Source organism: Lissotriton helveticus, chromosome 5_1, assembly GCF_964261635.1.
Source record: "Lissotriton helveticus chromosome 5_1, aLisHel1.1, whole genome shotgun sequence".
NCBI classification, from domain to species: domain Eukaryota; kingdom Metazoa; phylum Chordata; class Amphibia; order Caudata; family Salamandridae; genus Lissotriton; species Lissotriton helveticus.
Window position 1 is genome coordinate 522,017,235 of NC_136065.1, and position 19,600 is coordinate 522,036,834.

At 46.9% G+C, this 19,600-nt stretch overlaps 1 protein-coding gene across 1 annotated transcript in view; it reads right to left on the reverse strand.

Moving 5' to 3' along the window:
* TNFRSF9 (TNF receptor superfamily member 9) overlaps positions 1 to 18,596 on the reverse strand; it is an 82,789-nt gene extending 64,193 nt beyond the window's left edge. Inside the window, exon 1 of the mRNA XM_078642865.1 lies at positions 18,374 to 18,596. The gene's annotated coding sequence lies outside the window, so the exon portion shown is untranslated. The remainder of the gene's footprint in view (positions 1 to 18,373) is intronic.
* Between the last annotated feature and the right edge of the window lie 1,004 nt (positions 18,597 to 19,600).

A 19,600-nucleotide genomic window follows, 5' to 3' on the forward strand; every position in this document is an offset into this window, starting at 1 on the left:
CGGGAATCGGGCATTTCCCCGGGAGGCTGGAAGGGTGGGGGCAGTTTTGCAGCAGTGGGGGCTGGTTTTGTTACTAGGGCTGGTTTTGCAACATGGCTGCAATATCGGCCCCCAGTAACAAAAGCAGCAACCAAGCGTTTCCAGTCTCCGGAGCCAGGCAGTGCTCCACCATGGGCTGGTCAGATAAAACTGTCAGGGCTGATTTGAGTTCCCAGTCCAGCCCTGAAGGAGATTAGATGCTTACATGCTTAGAGGATCCAATGAGTTATAATTATAATTATATATTTTATCATATAAAATTCGACTTTTATAACTTCTTGGACCAGTAGCCACAAGCATCATTTGTCACAGTCATCTGTAATAAATGCCAAGATTGCTTAGCCAAAATGGACCCTTATTAAGGATACCATGCAATATTGCAAGCTCATCTGAAAGAATTTGAAAGCCGCCACTATGTAGATTATGCAGCTATGCTAAAGACTGCTCTTGTCTTTCCCTACAGATCACAGCCCACGGGGATAGGCCAGGCCCATATGGATACGGAACTCACCTTACCAATCGCTGAAGTTGTGATTGGGTTCTGGCCCCAACATATGGGTGCAATGAATAAGGCTACATCTGTTCCTTTCCAAAAGGCAGCAACTTGGATTGCAACGTACTTGTCGCATGGGCAGTGCCTGTTGTATGTTCTTAATAGTGCTGGTGAGCCATCTCGGTTTAAAAAGGAGTGCACAGGAGAGGCGTGAGCGGGCAAATGCAACAGCAAACTCTACCGAAATGATCAGAGGTTGCAGTCCAAACGTCACTCTCGTACCCTATCGAAAGAATGGTGCCACCCAATTACACCAACTTTTATAGAAAGCCAAAGCCCCACCAACAGCATCAGATTGCTAGCCTGAAGACCAGCGAGTATGAAAAAGGGCCATGCACCCAATTAGGAGGAAGGTGCTGAGCAATCTCCCATAGGACACATGGTCATCATTTTTCCATTGGATCTCTAAGCGTTGTCTACAAGGTCATGTCCCTGCTTGGGTTTGTTTTGAACTTGTTGCCAACCTCAAAGCTTTGTCAGCAGTTTCCAAGGGTAGGTTAGTTTAATGCATGCTACGTTCAGGTCTGGCTTGACAGCACAGCTGCCTGCAGTACATAAATCCCTTAAAGTTTACATAGAGTGGGGTTTGGCCCCACCCAGGGGTAGATTTCTCTCTCACCTCATGATTTTAGCTAGTATGGTAATGCTTCAATTGGGACTCATAGGGACTAATTTACATCAATTGGTCACTTTCTACTCTTTATCTCCTATATGCATTCTACACAGAAAATAAACCTTTTATGCTATTTTTCTCCAGCCACTTCTAAGCCGATAGATCGAACTTTAACATGCTAAATGCAATACATGCAAACAGCATGTGTGCACGCTTGCCTACATTAGCACATTAAAGCGAGACCTTTTGGTTTTGCCAAAGCTTGTTTAAATTATTCCTGCGTGTTTCCAACCACTGCTTGGTGGAACCTCAATAGTGCTTCGAACATAATGTGAGAATTTATAGGTAGCCCGCATTCCCGACATTTAGCAGCAGTCACGTACGTACATTCTTCTGGGGGACTTTATAAGTGGCCTGATTTTCATTAAATTAGCAACAGCGAATCAAAAACACCGAATTTTCACGTATGACGCTAATTAGTTTATGAGCTTTCACTAGTTTGTTTGCAGAATTTGTTGAGCCAATAACCTTTCAGTATCTGCAAAAGTGATAAATACAATAAAAAACATCGCCTCTTTCTTTACATTTGCTTATATTGACTGGAGGAAAGCATATGCGTCATAGACAACGTCATCGGATTGAAACAGCATTAGGGAGATTATACGCTAACCAGGAAACTCCCTAGAGTTTAGGGAGATTTGCGCTTCCTGTAAAGACAATGTAACAAATGACTCTTTCATTTCTGTAGAAAGGTAACTTCTGGATGGAAAGAGAAAAAATAAAAACAGTAGGAAATTTAGTTAGCTTAGCGTGAATACTTAGATGCCAATAACTAAAGCTTGTGAGAAAAGTTATTTTGTCCAGTATGGCACAATTTATATCAGTAGTGTACTGGTGATACTGCCATTAATACAGTACTAAAATGTAGTGCTTATCTATTCAGCCTACACTTCCCATCTCCACCCCTGTGGCCACCTCTCCATAGACCATTGCCAACACTCTACTCTATTACCACCATACCCCACCTCCTGACTGTAGACCCACTATTCTTCAACCAGACCTTGCTTCCTAACTCTGGGCCACACCTCCTGTCACAACACCCCGCCACCATCCGTGAACCACTACTCGTGTCCTAGTGCCACTTGTTCAACTAGCAGACTCTTCTTTCTGCTAGACTAAAATTCTATCACCACTAACAACCACCATAAATACATCCCAGCTCCTGCCACAAGGCCCCTAAGGCACACCCAAATACTCGCCACCTCTCAATAAATTCTATTTTCGTACAGGCAGCAAACTACTGGAAATATCTCCTGTCATAAATGAGAACCAACCAAAATCACTCTGGAATTTAGGAGTTATTGAAGACTTGGCTTTCTACAAAATGGTACCCCAATGGTCGGACAGTACCATTTACCACTGCTTTAAGGGTTGCAAGGCACAGAACTCAGGCTCAAACACACAGCGTATTTGGAACAATTCACCCTTGCAGTGATTGGCAAAACTGGTACATACTTACAGCAGCACAATAAACACCGCCATATTCGCAGTCCGCTAAATATTTCCACCATACTGCAATCACGCAATACCTCTCCATATGTACACGACATCTATAAACCTAAGCATTATATAATTCACCCTTTACTTTCGCCATACATGAAGGCCAGATACATGAACACTAGATGAGAATCATAAGTTATATCCGTTACAAATATTGATATGGACAATTCTCAGCTCCATCTCCAACCTGCCTTGGATATTTCGCATTAATTTTTGGGAGACCCAAGGTAGGTTGAAACACATCTGAAAATGGATTCTTCACTGTTCGGGCAAATCACTTAATCTCCCTTTGCCTAAAGGAAAAGCAATGTGTGCAATAACATGGTATTGCTGTCTCCCAGTGCCCCACATAATGGATAGCGCTCCTTTGCTGCCTAGATAGAATGGCGCTATAGACATTCATGCACGAGGAAGGAAGGAGATCATTTCTAAGAATGTCTGCTTGGAGAGAAAGGGTGGCTGTGGGGAGGCAGATGTGTTGGAGTGTGTAGTCCAGAAGAGGAAAGGAAAACACCAAGATCAAAGGGGGACCACGGATACTATTAGTCACATCCCGTGACCACGGAATAGTAACTCTCCAGGCTGGTGAGTGGAGAACTGAAACTCCATGCAGTAAAGAGAGAACTGTGGGCTTGGTGAGTGACCAAATCATGGATCTACGCAGGAGCAAGTGTAATGAGGTCACAATAAAAATGTAAACTAAGGCTGTCAGACAGTGGTCTTTAAACTGTGGAGTGCACCGCTCCCCCTTCCATCACCCCAAGCACTCATCGTCCAGCCGAGGGTGGCCGGGTGGTGGGGGATTGAAATTCTGGGAGATTCTGATTAACTCTGATCTGCATTAATTCTTGGGCGCCCATTGGTTGATAGGGTCATGGTTGAGTTTTGCCTTCGTGGAACATATTGGGTGAGATATATGTGATTTGAAGATATGGTGTAAGAATGGTTTGTTGAATGTGGTTGTGCGTAAGCATGGAGTACTGCAGAGTGTGAGAATTGATGCAGTAAAGTTACAAACTTTACGGTAAACAATATCAGACGGAGAAAGTGCTGTGAAGTGCATCAGTGAGATCAAATAGTTTATATGGAGTAGATCCCTCAACTTCAAAAGATCCAACTCATTGAAGGGACTGTTAAAAAACAGAGGGAGGACTGCATGAAGTCCACCAAGGTGAGACAGGACATGAGATACTTGTCAACCACCTAGGGTATCCGTCTACGAGTCAGAGGGAACCAAATCACTAGAAGCACTGTTAAACCACGGAGGAAGGACCACATGATATCCACCAAGGAGAGGTAGGACTAACTCTGATGATATACTATTAAACAAGCTAGGGAGTCCACCCATGAGGCAGTGAAGAGCAACCCCCCTGGTGGCACTGTTAAACCACAGACGACTACTTGGAGGCCACCCTGGAGACACAGAACTATGATGAGAGATGGTTAAAGCGCCTCGGGAGTCCACCCACAAGCCAGTGGGACCACCCTGGCTGGAGGCTCGGTTAAACCACAGAGGGCTACATAGAATCCACCCAGGAGAGACAGGACCAACTCTGCTGAGATAATGTTAAGCCACCTAAGGAGTCCACTGGCGAGGCTGAGTCTGCTAGATCGAGTATTGAGTCCACCAATGTATGACAAAGGACCAATCTTACTGAGACACTGTTAAGTCTAAAAGGGAGTAGTACATGGAGTCCACCTAGAAGTGACAACTGTACCACCCTAATATATGCCCTAATAAGCCATCAAAGACCATTTTATACATTCCACCCAAGCAATGGAGCACAATTGGAGGTGACAGAGAACCACCCTACTGGAGGCACTGATAAGACATAAAGAGAGTTGTACATGGAGCCCACCTGGAGGCAACACATGCCAATGCTCTGATTGGTTAAGCTACCAAGGAACACCATATGGACTCCGCCTATGAGGAGAAGGGAACAGCAGATAATACGTACTGTGGATGCTTTTAGAAGTTGATTGAGCATTATACTTTCAGCTACTGTGTGATATTGGCAGGGTTAACCAATGAAAGGTGAGAGCACAAACCTTTGTCCTGGGTGAAATTAAATATGTCACGAGGAAGGGTGCAGCCAACGATTCCATGGATGGAATAAAGTCATATTACTGATGCCGGTGACGGGGTTGAGCAGGATAAAATAGGATGTAAGGAAAAAGGACATGGGTACAGGTTCTGGACTCAGAACTGGGTTCTCTCTTTTCAGCGCCACACACATCACATGCAAATGTCTGCAGTAGGTGCATAATCCACAGAAATATTTCTCTGGTGGGAGCTCGTGGTTACACAAGGATGTCTGTAGGTTAAACAAGAATGTCTTCAACATCTGTGGTAACCTCTTTGCAGGGTACAGGTAGCACTACACAGAATATACATTATCTATGCTATGCAATTAACTTTCTTTGGTAACAAATGGCATGCAATTGCGTGTGTGTGTGTATGTGTGTTGTGTGTGCTTGCTTGGAGGAGAGGACTATAGTTTGACTTTTCATTGAAGCAATGGTTGAATCCTATTCTAGGAGATGCAGATTAGTTGTCCTGGTGGCACGCTAAATGCAGGTGACTGGGGGCTCTGTAGCCTGGGGATCTAAGTGCAAGCTGGCAGGATGCCACCACGAGGGGTCGGGAAAGGTGTCTAGAGCTATTGGACGTTTTCTAATGGGCTCTGAGGGCTCAGGCAAGGGACTGATGGTTTCCTAGGGTCACAGTGGGGATTCAAAGGCTAGAAGATGTGATGAAGATATCTGGGGGTCAGCAGTGAGGTTCTGAGAGCAGAAAGGGGTGTTTTGAGCAACTCTAAGGGTCCATAAAGGAGATCTCTGCTCACTCTCCTTTATCATACACAATCAGGGCCTGTTCTATGTACTTTTGAACATGGCAGACACCTAGAGCTGAAGACAAGAGTCTCCCTAAGATGCCTGCTTCAAAAGAGAATTGTTTAATTCCCTTTCACGCTGCTGTGCTTCCTTCAATTACCTCTCCTCCCCACAGTTCCAACCATGCAGTAAGTCCTGAACCACGTCAGAGTGGTCCCAAGGTGGGAGAAGGCGACACACTATGGTCAAAATTCTCAGGAACCTGAATTGTTTGGTTTTATTTTGTCGCTTTTTTGAAGTATTAAACTTTTTGAGAATGGAGGGTTGGGTCAGCAATAGGTAACCCTAACTTAACCTAATGCTGTGTGAATTTACGTGCAGATATAAGCAAACAGTATATCAATGTCAAAATCAACGTGACTGGTCAACTAGTGCCTGCCACAAGAGGAAACATTAAACTAAACCAGTGATTTTTTTTGTTTTGTTTTTGTTTTTTTAGTCTTGCAATTTGATACTTGTATATATGCATTTGCAGTCTAATAAACCAGAAAGTACTAGAAAACAATGAAATAAAAGGACAGGACGGACATAGCCCAAGAGCCTCTTTAGGCACAGCACATTGAGGCAAGCTCCACTGTACTGATCGATTGCCTGTACTATGGTTTGCAAATGCAACACAAATCTCATGATGCCCAAGTACTTTTATTCATTGCACACCGTGTTGTCGTGTTGCCAAAAGTGAAAGCAGCACACACACAAATAATAAAGACTACATCATGCTATAAACAAAAATAAATAAATAAAGGAACTACTTAACCAATCACTGCTCTAAGCTCCAATTGGGGAAAAATATAAACATTCACACAAATGTCATCTAAAAGCAAACTGGAATATTCAGGGTGTTATTTATGAGAAGTGCTGCATCGCTGCGACAAAGCAGTGATGCACAATCTTTCAGTGCTCCCTCCTTGCGACACTATGGATGTGCCATATTTACAGTACGGGACATCATGTCGCAAGGGTTGCTGGGGTGTTGCTGAAAACAGACGCAAATCCAGCAGTGTGTCCTTTCCCATAATGCAAGCCCCATGTGAAAGGGCCTGTGTCACCCTTACGCCTGTCATGAGGCAGGCCTAAGGTTTTGACACATAGGCGTCCTAGAAGTGGCACCATGAAATCTTATAGATTTCACTGCGCCACTCCTATGGCCCTTTCTTGCGGGGGAACACCCACCCTGCATACATTATACCTGACGCAGGTATAATGTACCGCAGGGGTTTACGAAGTGACGCATTTGCCTAGATGCGCCCATTTTGTTGAAACTGGCGCATTATTTACGCTCTGCAGCAGCACAAAAAGTGACACAATAGCTGTGTAAATGTTTCACAAGGGCTCATAGATAAGGCCCTCAATCTTGTATAGTGCTTAGTTATATTATGTGTTGCATGTGTTAGTAACATCAGGACCTTGCCGCACAACTAAAGCACTCTCAAGCCATACCCTAAAAATAGTGGTAATGTTTATTTTCACGTGGACACTTACTTATGTATTTGTTTAATAATTGTAATTTTGGTCACTTCAGCCTGCCTGAGAAGTATACAAGGACAACTCAGTTAGTCACATGACGCTATGCTGTTTAGCTATGGCTTTAGGAGTCCAGGGTTATGACGTATCCAAGATGACACAGTTAGCTCTTAATCACTCAGACAAGAAGTAAGCCATTTCCTGAGAAAGAGTCAGACAGACCCAAAAAAATTCCCCTCCTCCTCATCTCGAAAAAACATCATTTTGTTCTGCCAAAGGCAGCTTTGACCCCCACGCTGCCCATAAGGGTGGTGGTGGAGGGGGGGGCTGCACATTCCGTTAAATAAGCCTTTTAAGAGAACAATCTAAAGAAACAGTTTGTTTCTTATTTATCTATGCATCCTACACCACAAAGCACCACTAGGTACACAATATTAGTATTTTTTTACCTGACGGTACTCCTTTCACCAGAGTCAGAGTGATGAAATGCCAAGCTGTCCAGCCAAAAATCAATCAATCAGGAGGAGGAGCTTGGCGGGCATCCGAGATGGCCGCTTGAGCACAGCGCTCTCCGGACCCTCGCCGCTCCCGACATTTTATCCTGGCTGAATCCTGATTTCTTGCAAGAATTCGTGTAGGGGACGTTTGGCTGATTACCCTGGCACTTTTCAGAAATCGATTTGGATCTCGTATTCCTGAGATATGGTGCTCTGAACTTTTGGGCTCCGCCCTTGAGGTGCGCCCGGGACGGGGTGCGGTACTGTAGCCGTCCTGCAATTGAACAACAACGGCAGGAGATCTGGCCTTGTGGGTCCCCCCTTCCTAAGTTTCGGTTTCGATTCCGTTCCGACTTGGGCCACGGACGTGGATGTCGTGTTGCGACTGAGACTTGGAGGCAGATCGGCTGTTGGGCTTTCATGTGACCTATTTGCTGGCTTGGCGACCTCTACCCGAGTTGTGCCCCCTTTTTCTGTACTTTTGATCCTGTACTTTGGGTCGGGCCCGTCGAACCTGGTGGCTTGTCCTGTGACGCATCTTCAAAATGGCGGGCAGAGGGGACAGAGAGACGCGCAAGACAAAAACACCTCTGCGCGGAGCTCCAGTTCAATCAAATGTCATGGACCGTTATACCCATTCTAAGGGGTCCCCCGGAGCTGCCCTGCCTGGTTCTAGTATAGCGTCCGAACGAATTTTGGAAGAGTCGGCGGAGCCCTCCCTACAGGATATCATGGGCGCCATCTCGGGCGTGAGGGAATCCATCGGCCTGCAGTACGAGGCCTTGGCCCACAAACTTGACACCGTGGCTATTGAGGTGAATCTGATTCGTGCTGATCTCGGCAAGACGAATGAGAGGGTACAATCACTGGATATTAAATCCTCTAGCCTTACGAATGACGTCTCGGAGCTCCAAACAGAGATTGGAAATCTCCGTCGGGGGAACGACTTCATGACCCGTCGCCTGGAGGACTTTGAAAATAGGGCGCGTCGCTGCAATGTTCGCCTGGTTGGTGTACCGGAAAACCCTGAACCCCACTCGGTGGATCTCCTGGTTGAGGATCTGGTCTTGAATCATTTGGCCCCTTCTGGTCTCACAAAATTTTTCACGGTGGAACGTGCACATCGTGTTCCAGGGGGCAAAGTCAAGCCGGGAGCCCCGCCGAGACCCATTGTAGCGAAGCTTTTTCATTATAGAGACCGGGACGCTATCCTGCAGGCCTCGCGGGTGAAGGGCCCGGTGGCCTTTGAGAATGCTACGGTGAACTTTTACCCGGACTTTTCCCAACAGGTTCAGAGACAACGTATGGAGTTTCGTGGTGCCAAGAAACGTCTCCGGGATCGGGGCCTACGTTACGCCATGCTCTTTCCCACTAGACTCCGGGTTGAATACAATGAACGTACCCTTTTCTTTGATCGGCCAGATGCTGTTAATGACTGGCTGGACTCATTGCCTGACCGTCCTCCTGAGACAGACTCCGCCGCTCACCCTGGTGGTGCCGAAGGTGGTGTGGAGATCTAACTGTTCGGCTCTTATGTCTGATTTTGAATACATTCTCAGGGGTGTTGGCCGGCGTCCCTCTACATTGTGATCACTCTGTCTTTCGTTTGTTATTTTTGTTCTTGCTGAGGTCGGGGGGTGGATGGAACGGAGACCTTTCCTCCTCCGGGGTCTTTGTGTAGAATAGGGGTTCTTGGGCGACAGGCACACTGCAGGTTGGGGTGGCTCTTTAGCTTTTTGCAGGGGTGCAGGGTGGGGGGTGTTTCTCTTCAGTTTGGGGGTGGGGGGTTGGGAAGTTTTTTCTTTTCTGTGTGTTGTTTTCAAGGCGAGTTGCTCCTGTGTTTGCTGCTGTTTCTGATGTCTAGCTCATGGACGAGGGGTCTTGGCTCGGGCGGTTGGGATGGGGGGTAGAGGGTTGAAATTTCTTTCCTGGAACGTTAATGGCCTGGGAGATCGTATTAAGCGCAGTGTGGTCTTAAAATGTATACGACGTTTGTCACCGGATATTGTTTTCATGCAAGAAACCCATTTGATTGGTAATGTTTGTTATGCAATGAATAGATGGGGCTACCGCCTTGTGGCGCACTCGGGGTTCACCTCCGGATCTAGGGGTGTGGGTATTCTTGTTCGAACCTCCCTCCCCCTGGCTATCGATGAGGTGATTCATGATGACCGTGGGAGATATACTGTCCTGGTGGGTAGATATGAAGGCCGCACCCTATCTCTCTTCAATGTTTATGTTCCCCCGGGTTTGCAGGCCTCTACTTTTACTGACTTGGGCCGTGTTTTGTTAGATCTCCCTGATAGCACTCTCTTCCTTGCCGGTGATTTTAATTCGGTGCTTTCCGGCCTTCACGATCGCCATCCCCCTAGAGATACCCCGCAGGCTCAGCAGTGGTTGGGTGGGTTTTTAGATACCTTTGGCCTTGTGGACTGCTGGCGACTGTTGCATCCTACTCAGCTCCAATACACCTTCCATTCTGGGGCCCATGGCAGTCTGTCCCGGCTGGATTATTTCCTGATGCCCGCAGCCCAATCATCGGCGGTTCGCGAGATTTTACATTTGCCGAGGGGTATTTCTGATCACTCGCCGCTCTGGCTTCGTTTTGAGGTTGGGGTAGAGGCGGCGGGCCGAGTGGCTCCCATTAACCCTTGGTATCTTTCCTCCCCTGAGACTCGTACCCTCTTGCTCAAGTCCATGGATGCATATTTCCTGGAAAATGAGGGGTCGGTCTCTTCGGCTGTATCCCTGTGGGAAGCTTTTAAAACTGTGATTCGTGGTCAGGCCCTTTCCTTGATTGTTGAAGCTAAGAGGGCAGGGAGGAAGGAGGTGGTGGACCTTGAGGGGGAGATCTCTGCTTTGGAGGACGAGTTGGAATCTGGTGTCACGCCTGAGAAACTCCATGCCCTGGGTCTAAAACAGTTTGCATATAAATCTCTGGTCACTGACGCTGCAAAGGTGATGTTTCGTGAACAGCAGGGCAGATTGTACGATGTGGGTGACAAGGCGGGCAAACTCCTAGCGTGGTTGGACAAGAAAGAAAGAGTTAATCGTGTGGTGCCCGTGATTCAGTCTGCGAGTGGTGAGAATGTGATTGATCCGACCGCCATTGTTGATCGTTTCGCGGAATATTTCCGTGTGGTATATGCTCCTGTGTCTGTGAGGGATGTTGCTGACTCCCGCCTTCTTCTGCGTGATATCTCTTTGCCCTGTGTCACCGACTTGGACCGTATTGCTTTGGACTCCCCTTTTACGAATGATGAGATAGCCAATGCAGTTCGATCGCTCCGTTCGGGCAAAGCGCTGGGCCCGAACGGTTTGCCTATTGAGTTGTACAAATTACGCCCCGATAAGGTGGCGCCGTATCTCCGCGCCATGTTTCTAGAATCTCGTGAGCGGAACATACTTCCTTATGATCAGCGTCTGGCGACAATCGTCGTCATTCCCAAAGAGGGTAGACCGCGTGACCTCTGTTCCTCGTATAGGCCCATATCCCTATTAAATGTTGAACCTAAGGTGTTGGCTAAACTTTTGGCGACCCGTCTCCTTTCGGTTCTTGGGGAGTTGGTCCATCCGGATCAATCTGGCTTTATCCCGCATCGCAACACTGCTCTGAATTTACGTCGCCTTCACGGCGCGCTGGCGAGGGCGGGGCTTTTGACTGAACCGGCCATTTTGGCGTCCCTGGATGCCTCGATGGCCTTTGATACTGTGGAGTGGCCCTATTTATGGGCAACACTTGAGAAATTTGGATTCGGGTGCGAGTTTATTAGCTGGGTTAGGTTGTTGTACGCGGAACCTCTGGCGCAAGTTGTAGTGAACGGTAGAGTGTCGGCCCCCTTCTCCTTGGGCAGGGGTACCCGTCAGGGTTGCCCCTTGTCCCCTCTTTTGTTTGCGCTCGCTCTTGAACCGTTGGCGGCCTGGCTCCGTTGGGAACCGTCCCTTAAAGGTATTCGTTGGGCCCCGGACTTCGAAGACCGCGTCTCGCTTTATGCGGACGACATCCTCTTGTATCTTACTTCTCCTCGCAAGTCTTTATCTGTTTTATTTGACGTTCTTGCGTCCTTTGGCGCTAACTCAGGCCTCGTCATCAACTGGTCTAAATCCTGTGTATACGTTTTATCTGGTATCTTGCCTCCGTTGCCGAGTAGACTTCCTCTTCAGGTGGTCCGGGATGGTTTCAAATACTTGGGGGTTTTCGTTACCTTGGATCCGTCCCTTCGTTTTGATCGTAATCTCCTTCCCCCGTTGCTTAGGCTCCGTTTGGACGTTGCCCGCTGGCGCAAACTTCCCCTGTCTCCACTGGGTCGGGCGGCCCTGTTTAAGATGATGTCACTACCGCGGTTTCTCTACGCTCTCCAGAATTATTATGATCCTATCCCCAAGACCTATTTTCGGGAGATTGAGAGCCTCCAGAGGCAACTTATTTGGGATGGGCGACCGCGCATTGCTCTCGCGAAACTTTCCATCCCGTGGTACGATGGGGGCATGGCGCTCCCCGATATTAAGAGATACTACTGGGCTTCCCATCTGTCCGCTATTAATCACGCTATGTTCTCGCCGGGTCGTAATCCGGCGTTTGAGATGGATAAACTTCAGCTTCCGGGAGGTGACTTTAACAGAGTGCTCTATTCTCGCTCCGCTGGGCGCCATCTTGTGGGACCTACTTTGACTGCTTTGACGGTGTGGCGTGCCGCGAATGTGAGCCTGGGCTGGGAGGATCGCTTGACGTTGGCGACGCCGCTTTATGCTTCAGAACGTCTGGGCGGTCTTTGGTCTTCCAAGGGTTTTGACCGTTGGGACTTGATTGGGATCTCTAAAGTGGGGGATGTATACTCTAAGGGTTCTGTGCGCCCGTTTCAGGCCCTCCAGGCTGACTACGGCCTGAGTAGTCGGGAATTCTTTCGTTATTTACAGGTCAGGCACGCTTTGGTTTCGGTGTTTGCTCCTGGTGAGATTCCGCCTGACTCTTCCCCACTTGAAGACCGTATCCTTGACGAACATCTTCCTGATAGCACTATCTCCCTGATCTATAAAAAGTTGATTAACAATCGGACTGACTTATTGGCCCGACTTCGGGAACAGTGGATGGGAGATGGGTTGGAACTTGATGATGAGGATTGGCAATCGGCCCTCTCCTCTCCGAAGGAGGTGGCTATACCGGCTCGACTCCGTCTGGTCCAATTGAAGATCCTTCATCGGGTGTACGTGACGGGACCGCGACTGATGGTGATGGGCTTTTCCTCCGATGGACTGTGTAAGCGTGGATGTGGTGTGCGTGCTACTTTCCTGCATATTCTTTGGGAGTGCCCGATGGTGGCTGCTTATTGGGTGGCCGTACTTGATCTGATGACTGTGGTGACAGGGATATCCTTGCGACCGGAACCTCGTCGCTGTCTTTTGAATGTTTGGGAGCCCACGGACTATTCGGTGGCACAGACTAGATGGGCCACCCTGGGCTATATGATTGCGAAGCGAGATATTGCGCAACTCTGGGGGGCCTCCAGGCCCCCTGCCCTCTCGCAATGGGAGGATAATATGGATTGGTCCATGTTCCGTGAGAAAACTGTCTATGTGGCCAGGGGTAGACCCAGGGCATGGGTGAAGGTGTGGGGTCAATGGAACGAATACCGTGGCGACATTTGTACTCCTCCCCTTGTGGACACTATCGAGATTACCCTATCTCCTTAGGCTAGCGTTCCCGGAATCTTCATATAGGGACTGAGCTGGTGTCTCCGGCTCTTCCCCCCTTCTTCTTCCTGATCTCTGCCCCCCCTCCCCCCCCCCCACTCCATACTCCTTAGTGCTTAGGATATTGCTACTGCACCTCCGCTGCTGTCCCCCCCTTGCGTCCCTTGGGCTGACCTTCAGTGATACACTCTCGCCTTTCTGTATGTTTGTTCTTCATATATATAAAACCTGTTTTGGTCCTGTATATAATGTGGAGTATTGCATTGTTGATTGACGGTTACCTCTGCGGGCATATGTGATATGTGTCTACTCCTTTTTAGCGGCTGGCCCGTGTGGTTGTAGGCCCATCCTTGTACATTTCTGCTTGCTCAAATAAAGGTTTTTAAAAAAAAAAAAAAAAAAAAAAAAAAAAATCAATCAATCAGAGAACTTGTAAAGTGCACTACTTACCCGTGAGGGTCTCAAGGCGCTTAGGGGGAGGGGGCGGGGGTGCTGCTACTGCTCGAAGAGCCAGGTCTTGAGGAGCCTCCTGAAGGTGAGCAGGTCTTGGGTGTGCCGCAGATGGGTGGGGAGGGCGTTCCAGGTCTTGGCGGCGAGAAAGTAGAAGGATCTGCCGCCGGAGGTTGTTCGTTGGATGCGCGGGGCGGCGGCGAGGGAGAGGCTAGCGGAGCAGAGCTGGCAGGCAGGGGTGTAGAAGTTTAGTCTGTTGTTCAGGTAGGCTGGTCCGGTGTTGTGGAGAGCTTTGTGTGCGTGGGTGAGGAGCTTGAAGGTGATCCTCTTGTTGATGGGGAGCCAGTGCAGGTCTCTCAGGTGGGAGGAGGTGTGGCTGTGGCGGGGAATGTTGAGGATCAGCCGGGCAGAGGCTTACAGACAGATGTGCGGACCAGGTGTTCAACCCTCTGACACATTCCTCTTGCCAAATCGCAATCATTTGAGTTCTGACTCTACAAATCCGACTGATATTGTCTACAAGAAATGTCTGAAAATTAAGTATGTGAAGCTTTATCATCATAAGCACAGACCAATAATTCAGCTCTCTATCCTCTTTTACTCCGAGGGACTCCTATTTCTCTCTTCCCTGCTCCCTCCAAATCTTGGAGGTGCTCCTTCCCTCTTCTAATCTGTGTCTGTGTCACATAAATATCTGGGCCCAGATTTACTGAGGTCTTGCGTTGCCCTTGTGCCATGCAGGGTGATGCAAGCCTTTAACTGCCATTTAAAGAGCCATGATGCTCTGCAAGGTGATACGCAAAGGCAACACAAGCCCTTAAGTAAAATGTACAATGCCCGGTGGAGCCACATTGCATGACTCTACCAGGCATAGTAAATCTAGAGTGACGCAAAGCAGCGCAAGTTGCTGCCATGCCTTATTCTGCCCTAGCAAACCATTCAATGGGTGGAAGAGGGGTGTTCCCATGTACCCACCCATGGTTTTCTGGTGCATTCCCAGATTTACTAACACCAGTATACCAGTATATAGTGTCCAAATGGTATGCCTTCCCAGAGGAGGTGCAACGAGAATTATGTTTATTTCTCCTTGCTTTTTCCTCTTCCTACATCTGCTGCATTCTACAGCATGCGTAGAAAGAGGAAAACGCCCCAGAGGATTGTCTTTGTGCAGGAAGGTTTTCCTTTTCTGCACAAAAAAAATCCTTGCTATAACGCGGGCATCCTTGCACCACAGCACAAGGGTGCATGCTTTGGCCCTTGGCAGCCACAAATGAGCCAGCACAGTGGGAGAGCAGGAATACACCATATCTTAGTATATATGGTGCATTGCTGCCCTCTCCATTGGACTCAGGAAAGCAAGTTGTCTTGCTGCATTGCGTTGCACCAAATATTAGTAAATGTGCCCCTCTATCTTTATCAGATCCCATCTCCTGCCAATGCTGTTGTAAGTTAGGATGTAGCCTTACGGCTAGAGTGGTTGACTTCAAAGCTGGGGAACCAGGTTTGAGTCTCAGCAACAACGCTCAACATCCTCTGATTCTGGGCAAATCACTTAATCTCAACGTGCCTAACAAAAATGAATGTGTCCATCTGTAACAAAACTGGTGCTCGTGTAAAGCGCTCTGATACAAGATGTCTTTGGGTCTAGTTCTCGCTATATAGAACTCTAGAAAAAAAGTTCATATTGGAGTGTTTTACTTTTCTGATTGATGCTATTTCACAGCATACCAGATCAGATTGTGTCCATTTGAAAGTATTCTATATTATGTTATTCCCTTTTTTCTTTCTATTATTCTTAATTTATTTCCTTCTTTTCCTCTTTTTCTTTATTTTCTTCTTTCTAGCCTTCTTTATTTTTTCTCTTTCTTTAATTTTTTTCTTCCCTTCTTTCATTCTCTTTTATTCATTCGATTGCGTTCTTTGATTCTTGTCTTTTTCATTCCTTCTTTCCTTCACTCTTTCCTGCTCTCTTAAGTTCTCTTTGCTTCTCTTTCTTTCTCCCTCCTGCTCTTTCTCCTTTTTCTTCTTTCAAAAAATAGTTTGTGATTCCATGACACATTCTACAAGCTCAAATCAGGCTCGAGCTTGGTCTACATCAACAGGGCCCGGCTAGACAAGGTGCCCTAATAAAATACTACTGGAGAATGAGGACAGCAGATGAAAGCTCCTGGGCTTACCAGTGCAGCCTTGAAATAGAAAAACAGGCTCACAACAATATATAACCCTATACTACAACAGTCAATAGCAGAACATTTATTAGAAGAAGCTTGGTGCACTACAATGGAATATTCTGTTTTTAAATCAGCAACAAATAAAGCATCCAAGTTGTAATCCTTTAACTCAGACAAGGTAACTTTGGTGAGCGAAGAGCATGGGTGTGTGGTCTTGCCCTCATACACAGTATAGGGCCCTCAGCCATACCTGTCTGAGTCTAAGAAGAAAGACTTGATGCTAACCAGGCTGGGCGTTTTTCCATCTCATCGAAAGACTTAGCCCCTCCATGGAAACAGTCCTGGCCAACCACGGTGTGTCGTCTATGCAGACATAGCAGCGAAACATTGCTGCACTTGCTGTGCATCTCTCAGGCCTTGCTATCACTCAGGAAAGAACTCCTACATCCACCCTTAAGACTGTTGCAAATAAGATCATGTTGACCGGTTGTAATCAAGTTATTGGGAGGGGTCCCAGGCCAACTGCAATGCAAGGCCATGCATTTTCTGACTCTCGCAGCCAAGGAGTTGGAAAAATCAAGCAAGCCCCCAAGAGCTCTTCTCTACTTAGACATTTGGTTTGTGAAACACTTACGATTCGTTGTACTGCTTGCTGTTGTGTTGTAATTTCCAAAAAAAGGGTCCTTGTAGGGACCTGAGCCACCGTAATCTTGTTGGGACCTTCACCAGGCCGTGGTGTACACTTATTTTTGCAATAGGCATAGCTTTGTTCCCCACTGCTCTCTATGCCTGGGGTTTCATTGTATCTTGCCACAGTATCTGAACAAATCCAGCACAACATTGCCCGTTAGTGAAGCACTTTATACAATTGTATCAAATTACAGTATTTTCCAACATGTTTTAATGTTTGAAAATCTTTTGAATATTATCTTTTAATATACAGAATTTTTGTAATGTATTTATCTTTTATGATCTACTTGTTAAGATCGAATAAAGATTATATATTCTCTCTCTTGTTCCTTCTTTCTTTTTATTCATTTACCTGTCTTCTTTCATTCTTTCTTTCCTTCACTCTTTCCTTCCCTCTTTCTTTCTCCCTTGTTCTTTTTCTTCCATTCCATCTCTTTACTTCTTTCTTCCTTCTCTCTTCCTGTCTCTCTTTCTTTCTTCCTTTCCTTCTTTCTTTCTCAAAGGCAAGAGGCTTGCTGTCAATGCAATCCGATTAGTTCTGTGTTAGCCAACATGCATTACAGGGCAATGTATCAGCCAACTTCATCCATTGGATGGCTTCACTGCCAGTTAAAGCATGCTGCCCTTTCACAAGGGACATATCCACACACAAAGTGGTTCCTTCCAGTATCAGGGAGCACTATGGTAATGGGTGGGTTTTTTAGACAAAAAAAAAATCGATCTGTCTGTAGTCAATGTGTCTTTTTAGATTGGTGAGGGTGCAACATATTCCCAAATAATAAAGTTTTGCAAAAACCATGACAAAACAAAACAAAAATTGTGAGAAGGCTGGAGACCAACGTCATACCTATTGGCTTTGCCAAATGCTAGCTGAATTTGATGTGTGTGTAGCTTCAGAGCGTTCTGAAGTGCTTAGAAATTAACAGGCTGGCGCTAAACCAATATGCTAAGAAAATGCACCTGTGACTAAGTCGTCACCGTGGGTCCAAAAACTGGTCTCTAAACTTGCTAAAGCAGTATTTAACTAGCTGGACTTTTACATTAACATTTGACTCACGTTGACATTTAACGAAGTGACGACGATGCAAGCTGTCAGGTGACAACGCGGAGTTTCCCACAAGAAAATGTATTGTCACTTCAAAGAGGTGCCTGCCCGGGATTTCACTGGGACATGCATACTAGCAGCAGCAGTTATGCAAATCGCGCCCTCTGGTGATGGCCTGCAACAACCTTCACTCTGGAGATAGTTTCACTTTCACTCCTTCTGACAGCCTGCAGCTTTTTCCTCCGTGTATTATCAAGGCACATTAAGAGTTCGGAAAGCGCTCTGATCAAACAAGCCTTGAACGCTGAATGGGGGGGAGGGGTGGGGGGGTGGAGAGGGCTCAAGTTACCCCGGCCGTGCTTAAAATGGAAAAATAGTACTCTTCCTCTAAAAAAACAAAAAAAAGTGCAGGTACTCAGTTCCGCCCCATTTGAAGCACCGGCTACCCCACCTACCTTACCCAACATGCTAATAACTTTTCAAATACCATTCACCACAAAACAAACTGCCTCAACTAACCCTACTCGCTAACTCGTCATTCTTGGTAATGCAGTGCTTTGACGTGTCAGCAAAGAGGCGAGCTTGGCGCTACAAATCACATGAAGCAAACACGTCTAGCGTAACGTCGATGTTTAGGACAACGAGCCTTCACACCATTACTCTGTTTTCGGAGACATGCAGCACCGCGGACGGAAAAAGACATACCGCTGGTATACACGCTCCGATCACGACTGTGCCCTCAGGTCCTCTCTGGGTTCGTCCCTCTCGGCGGCCCCAGCTCGCCTTCTCAGCTCTCGGAGCTCTGGAGGAGAAGCCACCGCGTCTGTGGTACTTGCTGTTATGCAACCAATAAAACTACGCGAGTGGTCCTCCCCTCAGTGGGCGAGCACCGGGGAGCACCGAGCACAGTGGGAAATTCCCCTCACACACGCAGCCCGTCAAAGGTCACACATCAACCTGTTGTATGTTTATGCAAAGCGCCAACGTGTGCGACACAGCCCCTAGAATGTCCCTAGTCAGCGAGCTGTAAGTACCAGGCTCTGGATTATATCACTCTTTTGTGCGCTCATACCCAAGCTGTTCTTGGAAGTGGTTTTAAACATAATCCCTTCACCTCAGTTACTGTAAACGTGTGTTTTTTTTGAGCCACCAACGTCGCTCAGTTCACCTAAAGGGGATAGTGTGTTTCATTTTGCGAGTGAATGTGCATGCTCGCACAGGGCCTTAAGTGGGCCGGGTCCCGGGTCCCGGTACATAAAAAAATGGACCTTGAAAGGGGTCCTTCTAGGGCCCTATATTTAATATACTAAAATGTAATGGCAAAAACACTGATGGATTTCTGAATAATGACCGGAAAAAAGATTGAAGTTATCTATGTCAGCTACTAAATTCCTGTTTATATTCCACAGTTTTACTTAATCTTGCATTCCCTAAAATGTTAGCAATTTCAGAATATTGTGTTTCTGTATTTTTATTCCATGTAGCATATTCTCGTACAGGGCATGTTTTCAACTGAGTCCCCACCCCGGGTGCTTACAAGGGCCACAGTTAAGCCTTCTGAAGTAGAGGCTGAAGGCAGCGCAAGGTTCTCACTGTGCCTGTCAGTGGACAAAAGGTGTTCAGATTTTGTGCTCATCCAATCATTGGCCTCTCTGCAGAGCGTACAAAGCAATAGTTTTGTATTCCTGTTGCAACTGTGATTCTTTGCAAATGTGTGTGAAGGAGTTACACTTGTCATAACATTGACAAGGCGAAAGTAAAAGACAATCCAGTTCTTCCAGGTGAGTGGGTGCACTATGTTGTATTGGATGGATTTCCCTCTGCCATACTCTATAACCAGGCATGGTAGAAAATATTTTATTCCTTATAATAAATACATGGTAAAATCACAGCTCTTTCCCCAAAAAACCTCAGTGATTGATCTCTTGCTCT